This window comes from Palaemon carinicauda, chromosome 6 (genome assembly GCF_036898095.1).
Source record: "Palaemon carinicauda isolate YSFRI2023 chromosome 6, ASM3689809v2, whole genome shotgun sequence".
Taxonomy (NCBI): domain Eukaryota; kingdom Metazoa; phylum Arthropoda; class Malacostraca; order Decapoda; family Palaemonidae; genus Palaemon; species Palaemon carinicauda.
The window spans coordinates 45,149,604-45,167,103 of record NC_090730.1 but is presented as its reverse complement, the minus strand read 5'-3'; positions in this window follow the sequence as shown (position 1 = coordinate 45,167,103).

Sequence of the window (17,500 nt, the reverse complement as noted above, 5' to 3'; positions counted from 1 at the left end):
TATTCTGTGACTTATTCCTTTCTAATCGTCCAATCCTCCTTTATAGATATTATCAAGTATATACACGAATTAACAAATTTCATCTTTCCACCATCAATTCCTATGATCTTCGGCTATTTCCAGAGATCTAATCTTGATAATATCACTACCAACGCTCTCTCTATTCAAAATTCTAAATTGGATCACTTGATCTGTACTTCCTCTAAAACTATACAACTTTTGCATGCAAACTTCTGATATTATTCACCCGATTGACGAACCATTTACTTATCCCAAGACTTGATTTTGATTCAATTTATATATATATATATATATATATGTATATATATATATATATGTATATATATATATATATATATATTTATATATATATATATATATATGTATGTATATATAAATACATATATATATATATATATATATAGGTAGTAGGTTGGCCAAAGCACTGGCCGCCCGTTGAAATACTACCGCTAGAGAGTTATGGGGTCTTTGACTGGCCAAACAGTACTTCATAGGACCCTTCTCTCTGGTTACGATTCTTTCCCTTTACCTACACAGATTTCGAATAGTATGCCCTATTCTTTACAGATTCCCATCTGTCCTCATACACTGAGATTGCCAAACAACTCTTCCTCACCCAAGGAGTTAACTGCTGCACTGTAGTTGTTCAGTGGCTACTTTCCTCTTGGTAAGGGTAGAAGGGATTCTTCAGCTATGGTAAGCCGGTTTCCCAGGAGAAGGACACTCCAAAATCAAACCATTGTTCTCTAGTCTTGAGTAGTGCCATAGCCTCTGTACCATGGTCTTCCACTTTCTTGGGTTAGAGTTCTCTTGCTTGATGGTACACTCGGGCACACTGTTCTATCTAGTTTCTCTTCCTCTTGTTTTGTTGAAGTTTTTATAGTTTACATAGGAAATATTTATTTCAATGTTACTATTCTTAAAATATTTTATTTTTCCTTATTTTCTCTACTCACTGGGCTATTTTCTCTGTTGGGCCCCTGGGCCTATAGCATCCTGCTTTTTCAACTAGAGTTGTAGCTTAGCATTTAATAATAATAATAATAATAATAATAATAATAATAATAATAATAATAATAATAATAATAATAATAATAATTTTTCACACAATTTTTACATCCTATACACTCATACGCAAACACACAAACACACACACACACACACACACATATATATATATATATATGTATATATATGCATATATATGTAAATATATGCATATATATATATATATATATATACATATATATATATATATATATATAAACTGAATGAGTATAGCAGTATAAAAATATAAATTGTGTTAATTTTGTTATATTGTAACTGGCATCAGACACAATTAGTTTATATGTGTATGGTTTTCACATAATACGCGCACACACATACACACACGTGTGTATATATCTATAACTATATCTCTCTCTCTCTCTCTCTCTCTCTCTCTCTCTCTCTATATATATATATATATATATACATATATATATGTATATATATATATATATATGTATACATATATATATATATATATATATTTATATACGTAAATATATATATATATATATATATATATATGAAAAAAAGACAAATGCAGCAGTTTCTATTCCACCACAGGATAGGCCTTAGATATGTAAATTCATGTCTGGACTTTAGCCATTTTTCATTATTACGATGGCCACTGCAAATTGGTGATGGTTGGAGATTTTCTTCGGATCGATCACAGTAAATCAACCTAGTACGGATTGTGACGACTAGTACAGCCTTGATGATGATGATAATATTCAAACCCCTTCCACCACGTTAAGGTATCCTCAGTGTCTCTCTCTTTAGATATGGATAACAATAGATAAATGGATAGAGAGACATATGAAGTGAGTCACAATCACAATTTTTTTACCAAAATATTGGTTTTCATTTGTACTGCTTTAGATTGAAAAACAATTGAATATATATATATATATATATATATATTTATATATATATATTTATATATATATATATATATATATATATATCTATATATATATATATATATATATATGGATAGATAAATAGCTAGATAGACAGTTAGATAGATAGATAGATAGATATAAGAACGAAAATTAACACAATGTCATGCTCAAATAGAAATGAATTTCTATCCCACACTGGGATCGAACCCTAGTTGCTTCAAATAAAAGGCAAGGTCACGACCAATCATACTACTCGCGGATATAAAAATAAGTTGAAACCCAAGTGGCAATTGCCCTCCAGGATATACCTGGTGAGATATCAGTCTCATACCAACGAGTTTTCCCCGACCTCCCGTCACAACTCGCTGGTATTAGACTGATGCCTCACCACTTAAATCCTGAAGTTCGGTTAGCAATTAGGTTCCGACTTCTTTAAGCCTATTGTGGCATCATTGGTAGCAAGTTGAAGCTTGCCTTTCATTGGAATGTGCTAGGGTTCGATTCCAGTATGATATAAAATTTAATTCCTATCTGAGCATGATATTGAGTCGATTTTCATCCATATTGAGTGATTGGGGGTAATTGCAATTAATAGTTATCAATTGTGTTAACTGGTGGGTTGAGTAGTCCGGGAAAACTCGATGGTATAAGACTGATGCCTCACCAGGTAAATCGTGAAGTGCAATCATCACTTAGGATCTGACTTCTTGTAGCCTCTGGTGATAAGGTTGGTAGCGACCTTGCCCTTCATCTGGAGGGGCCAGGATTCGATTCCATTATGGAATAGAAATATATATATATATATATATATATATATTAATATGTATATATATACATATATATATATATATATATATATGTGTGTGTGTGTGTGTGTGTGTGTGTTTTTCCAATTATAAAAAAAACTATGATCCGCTATATACCCTAATATTAATCAAACTTGCAGTAACATGAAAATTAATATCATAAACATTACTTATATTTTCGAACATATAACAAATAAAAAGTCTTGATATATGAGTCACTTTAGTTTTAGGCAGAAAATAATATAGGTATCACTCCTAAAAAAAGCACTATGTGATAAACATAATCATTTTTTTAGGTTATTCCAATTAACTTCATTACATGATACACTTGGTGAAATTTGTAAATAAAGGTATATCCTTCTTCATTAGAATGGGCCACTTAAAGCCAATGCAAACAATTACATGCTCCTTGGAACCAGTGTTAGGCTATTATATAACGTTTGGCCATTGTTTATTAGTCTAAGAGAAGAGCATAAGATTTTCAACAAGAGCAAAATCATCAGACCTTGATTTGTAACCTGTATGTCTGATTTAGCGAAGTTTCGTTGCGGGATGCCCCTGCTGACGCAACCCACCCCCATTTATCCGGGCTTGGGACCAGCACCAATAATGCACTGGATTATATACCTCAGTTGCTCAGACACGAATGGTAATTGAAAAATTGTGGAAGACAGAAAACTGCATTTCGTGTTTGTGGATATAAAGAAAACTTAAGATATGGTGCCAAGAGATGAATTGTGGTATTGCATGATGAGCTCTAGAGTGGATAAAGGCAGTGCAGGATATGCATGAAATAGTCAAATGTTGTTTGCATTACGGAAATAATCATGACTAGTGATGGGAATCGTTATGTTCTTCACTTTTGCGAGGCGACTCATTTCAATAAACATTTTCTGACTAACCTTACCTGTTGATGGTTTCATCAGAAGTAATCACTGTTATGCAAAAAGACTGATACCGGTCTCGGCACAAACGCTCTCACCTGGAAAAAATGAAAGAAAAATTATCTTAGGTTAAATTATAAGAGAGAGAGAGAGAGAGAGAGAGAGAGAGAGAGAGAGAGAGAGAGAGAGAGTAAATAACCGACCAATTTCTATGTATCAAAACTGAAACCTGAGCTTTAGTGGATTAAACAGTCGGAAGAATATACGCATGGGAAATATTACCCCCCCCCAAAAAAAAAAAAATCAGAGACCATATTATTAAGCAAAACAAAGACAACAGTAGACCCATTTACAATGTCAGAAATTCTTATGGGAAAAATCCCAATCAGTCAGATTAAAACGATTAAGAGAACCTCACTCAAAATTCTCATAAAAAGCAAAAGGAATCAAAGAAAACTGAAGGTTTGTTAAGGAAATCCGATCCAATCTATTTTAACAAGATCGACATTCTCTTCATTTTGGTAGATGTTATTATTACAGCAAAACTAAGATTTCCAGTCACCGAAGGAAATTTCCGAACGAAACTTTTTACGATGGTCGTAAGAGGAATGGTTGGAAAAAAAAAATCGTCGAAAATTTCTGTCTTGCCCCAATGAAATAAGGCCGTATTTTCAAAAATGCATTTCAGCGAATCGGATATTTCCGGACAGACTCAAAATCAAAAGACGATTTTCCACTTTTCATAAAACTTTGGAGGTGGTTTCTGGTCACCAAAAATCTAAGGAGAGAACTCCCCGAACATTTCATTTTTACTTTCATTAGAGTTGGTTGCCTCGGGTATGTCAAGACTCACTCTCTTATTTCTTTTTCTCTATCTCTCGTTCGTTCTTTCTACCTATTTATGGTTAATTTTATTACTGTTAATTTTTCTGTTCATATATTTTTTCATTACTTTTCATATATAAATAAACCAACCTTTTAATTTTACATGCAAAGATAAATATGCTCAAGAAATTTTAGATAATTATGAAAAGGAAATACACATTACTCTTTATTGGAACTACATCGTTTTCTGGGTAGACTCTTTAATTAAATTACAGAAAACCTAAGAAAAGCTCTTATTAGAAGTCATAGGATCAAAGTGATTGAAAGACAATGCGTAGAAGCCTTATAAGCAGAGGGGTCTGGTCTTTCCATGTCTTTCCTGGTGTATTTCAGTAACTTCGGTTACATACACAATATCTGGAATATCTTTATAGTAGGTGACACATTCAGAATGGAGTAATCTTTTAGGAAATGATATATGATATCAAACGAAATCATTATCAAGTTCATTAATAATGATTACTATAGCTTTAAACTTTTTAAGATCTTTATTTCTCACCTAACGAATGATAATTATAATTACACACTCACAAATCCTTTTGGATGCTGGACGATATCGTCAAAAACTAAAGTTTAAGAACGTTCAAGGCATCGGTTTTATCAAGTTTCCCTTTTATCAAGAACGTGTGCGTGCGCGTGTGTGTTAAAACTATAGAAATATTTCCTCACTTTCAAACTAGAATTGAAAATCGGCATCAACTCTACCTTGTTTCAAAATGGTAGATGTATTTGAATCACGATAAACAAGTTTTTTATCTTACTTCACCTAATATGAGACTTCAAAAATCACAAGACTCTGCGATAATTTTGACTGCAGATATTTTCCATCAGTTCTATTTAAGCAAAATAATGTTGTAACAGTATTAATTTGCTTAAATAGATGCAAGCCGTTTATCCAGTCTTGTGGCATTAGGAGAGAACTATGAGTAGATTGGATTCTGGACTTTAATGAAATAGGACAACATCGATGGTTTGGACATGTCAAAAGAAAGGGAGAAAAACGATATCTAAAGAAATTTTTGAAATGGAGGCCCCACGGTAGAAGACCAATTGGTAGGCCGAAGTTGAGGTGGATGGAAGATAGTGAGAGAGGAGCAAGAAGATGTGTGAATTTACTAGAGATTGAAGAAGAGAAGCTATATGAAGAACGTCAGAAATGGAGGCAGTTTCTAAAGCAGGGCAACTGACCGGCTTGAAAAGCCTACATGCTGTCTGGTGGGAAAGGTGAGAAGGAAAGATACAAGAATAATAAGAGCTATAAATTCGGATAGAAAAAGAAAATTACCCAGAAGAAAACTGGATAGCTCCCAGGTTCGAGTGATGTTCACTGAAATGTTACGAGATATCATGTGGAGATTGAATTTCAAAATATATTTTTCTCTCAATACTTGATACCATATTCTCTTTAATCTTTTATATATTTTTAGCAGCCTTAAATTTTAGTCTTTTAGAAGCGTTTTTTGCGTTATACCGTAGATGATGTCTGAGCAAAGTTCTGGCTCTAATTTTAGTGTTCTGGAATGATGAAGAAACAGGTGGCACCAACTACATCCTGATGTGTCTGTGAAATTATTACCAGATATCTTTGAATCTTATTTACTATGTCTATATTAAATGGAATGAAATAACTAAAGAAACGAGGAGTGAAATCTCCACTACGAGTAAGTTAGCAAAGGAAAGCCAGTATTTTCTTCCAAGATGCCGCGTCCTTTCTTCAGGAGGAGTTTCATATAATCCTTATGAAACTACTGTGGATGGGAGGCTCAATGGAAATTGCATTACGAAGTTCATTGTATCACCTTCTACTGCCACCTGCTGCAGCCATTCATGCCGGTGCTGGAAATTGCCCCAGATATACCACAGGAAACAAATGAGGTCACAAATGTTGAATAAATACACAATCAAGTGGCTAAATCAAATGAAATTATATATACAGTAAAGGAATGTAAATTACTAATTATGTATAAACAGGCTTACATGAGTGTTTTTTATAGTTTATATATAAATGATCTGTTTTAATATTATTAATATTTTTAAAATATTTTATATTTATTATATTTATTTCCTTGTTTCCTTTCCTCACTGGGGTATTTTTCTCTGTTGGAGCCCTTGGGATTATAGCATCTTCCTTTTCCAACTAGAGCTGCAGCTAAGCTCGTAATAATAATAATAATAATAATAATAATAATAATAATAAAGGTTCACTTCTACAAACAAATGAAGCAGTAATTAAACAAACAGGTAATTTAACAGTCAAATGAACACAACTTGAGCAAGTTTCTCCTAGATAAATAAAGAGTTTTTCCCTTCAGTTAATTTACCGGCACCTGTTTGTTTAGCGTATTTGTTATTCAACAAAGAACAAAGTCAAGGCAAAATGAAATATCCATTGCAGTTGGATTTGTCCGATGACTTATCGTAGGGTTGATTCGTTGAAAAAGAGCATAATATGCCCGGTTGTCCGAACCGAATATAGTACCCCCCCCCCCCCCCCCCCCCCCCCGAGTTTCCTAGTGTTCGATGTTGTTCGAATGATGATAAAAACTTGTTTACTTTATTGATTAATTAATAAGTGAATTAAATAATTATTCAATTAATCAATTAATACATACATTAATATATTATCTATCTTTTCAAAAGTCATATTTATTATGTGACGAAAGTAAAAAAAAGTAAATATCTAATCCAGTATGAATATTAAATGTTTCACGCAAAAATATTGACCTAACAATTATTTTCATTGATGGCTATAATAAACTTCAAACTCTTGCATAAATGAACACCAAATATAAAGTATAATTAAAACCAGATTAGAGTTCATTTCAAGTTTTATACATCTGCAATTTCCATCAATAACTGTTAAATCCAATATTCTTATACAGAATTTATAGCAAAATCTTTTGCAACGATACTAATTGCCTTATACTTTTGGTAAACATTTTGAAGAGTTTGTCTCACTTTATGACATAATATTTATAGCAATGAAAAGTACCTTTTATTACTAATATTACAAGACGTCTGTCTGACTTTCAGTCTCATTCCGCTTTCAATAATGAATTAACCAGATATCATAGCATCATTCGGAAATCTCTCTCTCTCTCTCTCTCTCTCTCTCTCTCTCTCACATAACACTGACACTATGTAGCGTCAAATCTCTCTATCTCTCTCTCTCTCTCTCTCTCTCTCTCTCTCTCTCATAACACTGACACTATGTAGCACCACGCCTCTCTCTCTCTCTCTCTCTCTCTCTCTCTCTCTCTCTCACACACATACACACATTTCAGTCAAATAACACTGACACTATGTAAGCATCGCCTTGAGGACTCTCTCTCTCTCTCTCTCTCTCTCTCTCTCTCTCTCTCTCATTCAGAATTTGAGTCATATAACACATGACACTATATGAGCCTCACCTCCCTCTCTCTCTCTCTCTCTCTCTCTCTCTCTCTCTCTCCTCTCTCTCTCTCTCACAAATTTCAGTCAGAACACTGACACTATGTAAGCATCACCTTTTCAGTCACATAACACTGACACTATGTAAGCATCACCTTGCTCTCTCTCTCTCTCTCTCTCTCTCTCTCTCTCTCTCTCTCTCTCTCATTTGAGTCACATAACACTTGACACTATGTAAGCATTACCTTGAGCTCTCTCTCTCTCTCTCTCTCTCTCTCTCTCTCTCTCTCTCTCTGGTGATGACCAGATAAAGGGTTTCCAAACTTATAGATCAGACAGAACAAATAGGAATCAAGGGGGAACCGCAATATATGGAAGAGACATAAATCAAGGAAAAGTCTGTGAAAAATACAGCAACACAGAATGTGAATTGATTACGGTAGAATTTGAATTTGAAAATCTAGTGAATATTGTAGTTTACAGACCCCCAAACACTAAGGAATTTGACATAACAATAGAAAAAATAGATAATATATGTAGAAACTATAAAGACTGGAATATACTCCTATCCGGAAATTTTAACTTTCCTTTCGTGGATTGGAAAGAACAGATAGAAGAAAGTGGTTGTATATATACATATAAAAAGAGAGTAATAGTGGCGCAGAAGATAAGAGGCAATTTGAAAAACTTCAAATAAACCACATTCCAACAAGAAAGGAAAATATCCTAGATCTAGTATTTGTGAATGAGGTGAATTATGTTAAAGAAATAATAGTGTATAACAAGGGAATTTCAGACCACAATGTCATAGAATTGATAGTTCATTCCAAAGCAAGTGATTGCAGAATTAATAAAAGCACAAAACTTTGGGAAGGATATGGAAAATATAATTTTTACAGTAAGAATATAAAATGGTCAGAAATAAATGAAGAACTGAATAAAGAATGGAAAAATGTATTTGTAAGTGATAATATACAGGTAAATACGGACATACTGTACAAAATACTGGAGAAAATTGTTGAAAAATAAGTACCGAAAAAAAAAAATAAACAAAAGACGTGCATACCAAGAGACAGAAGGATCTTATTTTAGAAAATTAGAAAGTGGAAGAAAAATCTTGAAAAAGAAAAAAATGTGTGGAAAATGAGGGAAATAAAAGGTAAGATAGAAAATGCAGAACAAAAGAATATACAGTCAAAAGAAAATTAAAAAAAGGACTTAGAAGAAAGGATACTTCAAAATATAAAAAGAAACCCCAAAGTACTTTACTCCTATGCAAAAAAGATGAATAAAGGGAGAATAGAAATAGGCCCTCTAATAATTGAAGGATGGCTAAAGAATGAAAAACAGGAAATATGCAACATATTAGCAGAAAAATATAAGAGTGAGTTCACGCCAAGAATTGCGAATGAGAATAATGAAACAGAAGTGAGAGAAGAAAATGTTGAATATCTAACGGATATAGATATTAGTGAAGCAGATATTGTCAAGGCTATAAACGAAATTAAAAATGGATCGGCAGCCGGACCAGATGGAGTTCCAGCGATTTTGTTAAAAAAAACAGCAAACACTATCGCGAAGCCCGCTTGCAATACTGCTAAGACAAAGTGTAGATATGAGCGAGATATATGTTAAACATAAATTAGCTTATATAACCCCTATCTTCACAAGTGGATCAAGACTAGAGGCAAGCAATTATAGACTTGTTAGTCTAACATCACATATTATGAAAGTGTATGAGAGGGTAATAAAAAAGAAAATAATGAACCATTTGGTTAAAAATAATTTGTTTAATATGGGTCAACACGGTTTCGTGCCTGGATAAAGTACACAGACCCAACTGATAGCACACTATGAAACATATATAAAAATATGATAAATAAAAAAGACACATATGTGATCTATCTAGATTTTGCAAAAGCCTTTGACAAGGTAGACCATAACATATTGGAGAAAAAATGAGAAAGCATAATATTGTGGGAAAGATAGGAAAATGGGTAAAAGAATTCCTTTAAAACAGAAAACAGATAGTGGTTGCAAATGACGAGAAATCAGATGAAGCCCAGGTAATATCAGGTGTGCCCCAAGGTACGGTATTAGCTGCACTACTGTTTGTTATTATGATCTCAAACATAGACTGTGATGTTGAAAACTCCGTAGTAAGAAGTTTCGCCGATGACACAAGAATAAGTAGAGAAATTACTTGTGATAAAGATAGGAACTCACTACAAAGAGATCTAAACAAAATATATGAATGAGCGGAGATAAATAGGATGGTATTTAACTCGATAAATTCGAATCAATAAATTAGGGAAACAGAGAAGGAATGTTGTATGCATACAACATATGAAACAATCACAATGGAGGGAGCAATTAAAGACCTTGGTGTAATGTTAAATAGGAATATGTTATGCAACGACCAAATAGCAACACTGTTGGCTAAATGTAAAGCAAAAAATGGGAATATTATTCAGACACTTTAAAACAAGAAAAGCTGAACACATGATTATGCATTATAAAACTTATGTACGTAGTACACTCGAGTACTGCAATGTGATATGGTACCCACACTACCAAAAGAATATTGCGCAAATAGAGAGTGTACAAAGGTCCTATACTGCTAGAATAGAAGAAGTTAAGGACCTTGACTACTGGGAAAGACTGGAATTTTTAAAACTATACAGTCTAGAAAGGAGAAGAGAACGCTTCATAATAATATAAGCATGTAAGCAAATAGAAGGAATTACTGAAAACCTCATGGAGCTTAAAATATCAGAAACAGCAATCCGAGGTAGATTAATAGTGCCAAAAAATATTCCAGGTAAACTGAGAAAGGCAAACAGGCCATTAATCCACTACGCACAAGCATCGATAATGCAGCGACTATTTAATATGCTGCCAGCTCATCTAAGAAACATATCATGAGTGAGAGTAGATGTGTTTAAGAATAAGCTCGATAAATACCTAATATGCATCCCAGACCATCCAAGACTGGAAGATGCAAAATACACCGGAAGATGCATTAGCAACTCTCTGGTGGATACACGAGGTGCCTCACACTGAGGGACCTGGGGGAACCCAAACAAAAAATAAGGCAATAAGGTAAGGCTCTCTCTCATTCAGAATATGAGTCACATAACACTTGATGCTATGTAAGCATCACCTCTCTCTCTCTCTCTCTCTCTCTCTCTCTCTCTCTCTTCCAGAATTTGAGTCACAACACTTGACAATGTGTAAGCATCACCAAAGCTCTCTCTCCCCCTCTCTCTCTCTCTCTCTCTCTCTCTCTCTCTCTCACTCTCTCTCTCTCTCTCTCTCTCTCTCTCTCTCATTCACAAATATCAGTCAGAACACCGACACTATGTAAGCATCACCTTGCTCTCGCTCTCTCTCTCTCTCTCTCTCTCTCTCTCTCTCTCTCTCAGTTTTGTATCTGTGTGCCAGTGAGTGATTACACTTTTGCGACCCTATAAATATCATGATTTAACGCGGATAACAAAAGGCTATTGAGTGCAATATAGCTACAAGTTTTCGTGAATAGTCAGTGATTAGTTTGAGGTCGGAGAAGTGCTATAAAACGTCGGCATAGAATAGTTATCTTTTGAATTACTAAAAATCTAATCAAGATGGCTATGTACAACATGGGCAAGGCTTGGAGAGACATCGCTGGACTCAGCAAAAATAAATTCCATGAGTTGGCGAAACATGAGCTCGACCGTCTGATAACAGAGGTCACTAGTAACGTCAACCAATGTGACGGAAAAATATTCGCAGACATATTGAAACAATATGATCCAATAAACTGGAGCAAATCTGCGGAAAACATCAGCAAAATAATAGAAGAAATTCCAAAGAAAATCCAAGTGTTAAAGAGACTTATAAAGAAAGTCTACATCAATCAACACATTCCATCAAAGAACAATAAGAAGTCCAATATGGTGAATATGCTGATTGATGCAATGGGAAAAAGAATGCCAAAATGGTGTAATATATGTAAGATATGGTATTCCATTAATAATCCTCAACAATTGATTAGAAAATGTGATGCCTGTCATGTCCCAACACATCCCACATGTGCTGAAATACAGCAAAAAAATAAAAAATAAAGACACAAAGGTATTCTGCTCAACATGCTTAGTCTGGATAGAAAATATAATTAGGTCGAGACTAAATCTGCAAATAGTTGAAGATAAAGAAGAGGAAGAAGAAGAAACAGAAGAAGAAGAAGAAGAAAAAGAAGAAGAGAACAATGAACAGGATATGTGTAAGGATGCAGAAGAAATCATTGATATAACCTATGATGTCATCCAACAACATTCTTATGAAGAAATAAATTACCAGATGGAAACAAATAATAGACCCAAGAGACTCTACCCGGACCTACATAATTTTAGGGAAGAGCAAGAACAAGAAAAAATAGAAAAGAAGGATATAGTCTGCAATATGCTGAAAAGAGGGAATTGCAGATTTGGCGAAAGATGCTACTACAAGCATCCAAAGATATGCCATAATTATGAAATATATGGTAAATGTGCGTATTTAGACGGATATGGAGACGAATGCAGAGATCTAAATCCAAAAATATGCAAAAACCTAAAAGAAGGAAAAGGATGCATTTACAACAAAAAATGTCGATATATGCATCCTGCAACTATGAATGAATGTAAGAAAACTCAGCAAACTGAAAAGAAAAATGAAAGCAAAAAAGAAACAAAAAAAGAAACAAAAAAGCAGGCCGTGTATATACCGCGCTTTGAACCAAGAGCCCCAGGATATGAGGCCTTTCAACCCAAACCTGCACATTTAGAGCCCAACTACAAAGAATGTATCTATAATGCCAGGGGTTGGTGCAGATATGGGGACAGTTGCAGGTATACACACACAAATAAATATGAAGGCGAAAGAGCAAATATAATAGAAAAGTTGGATTTTTTAATGGCAGAATTCCGGGAAATGAAGAAAAGAACATCATATCAGAACAGGAAGGAAGCATGGAGAATCCATATTATTACCAATATTAAATAATGGGGATGAAACACAAACCATAATAGTAATGAATGCACAGGGTTTAGTCACGAGTAACTCTAAAAGGAAAATAGAGTTCTTAGAAGAACTAACCCAAATTGAAAAAATAGATATATTAAATATAAGTGAAACATGGTATTCCCAAGAGACTGGCAGTGATGACCAGATAAAGGGTTTCCAAACTTATAGATCAGACAGAAAAAATAGGAATCAAGGGGGAACCGCAATATATGGAAGAGACATAAATCAAGGAAAAGTATGTGAAAAATACAGCAACACAGAATGTGAATTGATTGCGGTAGAATTTGAATTTGAAAAACTAATGAATGTTGTAGTTTACAGACCCCCAAACACTAAGGAGTTTGACATAATAATAGAAAAAATAGATGATATGTGTAGAAACCATAAAGACTGGAATATACTCCTATCCGGAGATTTTAACTTTCCTTTCGTAGATTGGAAAGAACGGATAGAAGAAAGTGGTTGTATGTATACATATAAAAAAGATAGTAATAGTAGCGCAAAAGATAAGAGGCAATTTGAAAAGCTTCAAGATATGCTATTAGAACATAATATGCAACAAATAAACCACATTCCAAATAGAAAGGAAAATGTCCTAGATCTAGTATTTGTGAATGAGGTGAATTATGTTAAAGAAATAATAGTGTATAACACGGGAATTTCAGACCACAATGTCATAGAATTGATAGTTCATTCCAAAGCAAGTGATCACAGAATTAATAAAAGCACAAAACTTTGGGAAGGATATGGAAAATATAACTTTTACAGTAAGAATATAAAATGGTCAGAAATAAATGAAGAACTGAATAAAGAATGGAAAAATGTATTTATAAGTGATAATATACAGGTAAATACGGATATACTGTACAAAACACTGGAGAAAATTGTTGAAAAATATGTACCGGAAAAAAAAATAAACAAAAGACGTACGTACCAATAGACAGAAGGATCTTATTTCAGAAAATTAAAAAGTGGAAGAAAAATCTTGAAAAAGAAAAAAAATGTGTGGAAAATGAGGGAAATAAAATGTAAGATAGAAAATGCAGAACAAAAGATTATACAGTCGAAAGAAAATGAAAAAAAGGGACTTAGAAGAAAGGACACTTCAAAATATAAAAAGAAACCCCAAAGTACTTTACTCCTATGCAAAAAAGATGAATAAAAGGAGAATAGAAATAGGCCCTCTAAGAATTGAAGGACGGCTAACGAATGAAAAAAAAAGGAAATATGCAACATATTAGCAGAGAAATATAAGAGTGAGTTCACGCCAAGAATTGCGAATGAGAATAATGAAACAGAAATGAGAGAAGAAAATGTTGAATATCTAACGGATATAGATATTAATGAAGCAGATATTGTTACGGCTATAAACGAAATTAAAAATGGATCGGCAGCCGGACCAGATGGAGTTCCAGCGATTTTGTTAAAAAAAACTGCAAACACTATCGCGAAGCCACTTGCAATACTGCTAAGACAGAGTATAGATATGAGCGAGATATATGTTAAACATAAATTAGCTTATATATCCCCTATCTTCAAAAGTGGATCAAGACTAGAGGCAAGCAATTATAGACCTGTTAGTCTAACATCACATATTATGAAAGTGTATGAGAGGGTAATAAAAAAGAAAATAATGAACCATTTGGTCAAAAATAATTTGTTTAATATGGGTCAACACGGTTTCGTACCTGGAAAAAGTACACAGACTCAACTGATAGCTCACTATGAAAACATATACAATAATATGTTAAATGAAAAAGACACAGATGTGATCTATCTAGATTTTGCAAAAGCCTTTGACAAGGTAGACCATAACATATTGGAGAAAAAAATGAGAAAGCATAATATTGTGGGAAAGATAGGAAAATGGGTAAAAGAATTCCTGCAAAACAGAAAACAGATAGTGGTTGCAAATGACGAGAAATCAGATGATGCCCAGGTAATATCTGGTGTGCCCCAAGGTACGGTATTAGCTGCACTGCTATTTGTTATTATGATCTCAGACATAGACTGTGATGTTGAAAACTCCGTAGTGAGAAGTTTCGCCGATGACACAAGAATAAGTAGAGAAATTACTTGTGATGAAGATAGGAACTCACTACAAAGAGATCTAAACAAAATATATGAATGGGCGGAGATAAATAGGATGGTATTTAACTCCGATAAATTTGAATCAATAAATTAGGGAAACAGAGAAGGAATGGTGTATGCATACAAGGGACCTAATAATGAGACAATCACAAACAAGGAAGCAATTAAAGACCTTGGTGTAATTTTAAATAGGAATATGTTATGCAACGACCAAATAGCAACACTGTTGGCTAAATGTAAATCAAAAATGGGAATGTTATTCAGACACTTTAAAACAAGAAAAGCTGAACACATGATTATGCTTTACAAAACTTATGTGCGTAGTACACTCGAGTACTGCAATGTGATATGGTACCCACACTACCAAAAGGATATTGCGCAAATAGAGAGTGTACAAAGGTCCTATACTGCTAGAATAGAAGAAGTTAAGGACCTTGATTACTGGGAAAGACTGCAATTTTTAAAACTATACAGTCTAGAAAGGAGAAGAGAACGCTACATGATAATACAAGCATGGAAGCAATTAGAAGGAATTGCTGAAAACATCATGGAGCTTAAAGTATCAGAAAGAGCAAGCAGAGGTAGATTAATAGTGCCAAAAAGCATTCCAGGTAAACTGAGAAAGGTGCACAGGACATTAATCCAGTACGCACCAGCATCGATAATGCAGTGACTATTTAATGTGCTGCCAGCTCATCTAAGAAACATATCAGGAGTGAGCGTAGATGCGTTTAAAAATCAGCTCGATAATTACCTAAGATGCATCCCAGACCATCCAAGACTGGAAGATGCAAAATACACCGGAAGATGTATTAGCAACTCTTTGGTGGATATACGAGGTGCCTCACACTGAGGGACCTGGGGGAACCCAAACAAAAAATAAGGTAAGGTAAGGCTCTCTCTCTCTCTCTCTCTCTCTCTCTCTCTCTCTCTCTCTAACTCTCTCATTCAGAATTTGAGTCACATAACACTCAATTCTATGTAAGCATCACCCCCCCCTCTCTCTCTCTCTCTCTCTCTCTCTCTCTCTTTCTCTCTCTCTCTCTCTCTCTCTCTCTCTCTCTCTCATTAAGAATTTGAGTCACATAACACCTGACATCATGTAAGCATCACCTTGCTCTCTCTCTCTCTCTCTCTCTCTCTCTCTCTCTCTCTCTATATCTCTCTCTCTCTTTCTTTGTATCTGTGTGCCGGTGAGTGATTACACTTTTGCGACCCTATAAATATCCTGATTTAACGAGGTTAACAAAAGGCTATCGAGCGCAATATAGCTACAAGTTTTCGTGAATAGTCAGTGATTAGTTTGAGGTCAGAGAAGTGGGATAAAACGTCAGCATAGAATAGTTATCTTGTGAATTACTAAAAATCTAATCAAGATGGCTATGTACAACACGGGCAAGGCTTAGAAAGACATCGCTGGACTCAGCAAAAATAAATTCCATGAGTTGGCGAAACAGGAGCTCGATTATCTGATAACAGAGGTCAATAGTAACGTCAACCAATGTGATGGAAAAATATTCGCAGACATATTGAAACAATATGATCCAATAAACTGGAGCAAATCTGCGGAAAACATCAGCAAAATAATAGAAGAAATTCCAAAGAAAATCCAAGTGTTAAAGAGACTTATAAAGAAAGTCTACATCAATCAACACATTCCATCAAAGAACAATAAGAAGTCCAATATGGTGAATATGCTGATTGATGCAATGGGAAAAAGAATGCCAAAATGGTGTAATATATGTAAGATATGGTATTCCATTAATAATCCTCAACAATTGATTAGAAAATGTGATGCCTGTCATGTCCCAACACATCCCACATGTGCTGAAATACAGCAAAAAAAAAAAAAAAAAATAAAGACACAAAGGTATTCTGCTCAACATGCTTAGTCTGGATAGAAAATATAATTAGGTCGAGACTAAATCTGCAAATAGTTGAAGATAAAGAAGAGGAAGAAGAAGAAACAGAAGAAGAAGAAGAAGAAAAGAAGAAGAGAACAATGAACAGGATATGTGTAAGGATGCAGAAGAAATCATTGATATAACCTATGATGTCATCCAACAACATTCTTATGAAGAAATAAATTACCAGATGGAAACAAATAATAGACCCAAGAGACTCTACCCGGACCTACATAATTTTAGGGAAGAGCAAGAACAAGAAAAAATAGAAAAGAAGGATATAGTCTGCAATATGCTGAAAAGAGGGAATTGCAGATTTGGCGAAAGATGCTACTACAAGCATCCAAAGATATGCCATAATTATGAAATATATGGTAAATGTGCGTATTTAGACGGATATGGAGACGAATGCAGAGATCTAAATCCAAAAATATGCAAAAACCTAAAAGAAGGAAAAGGATGCATTTACAACAAAAAATGTCGTATATGCATCCTGCAACCATGAATGAATGTAAGAAAACTCA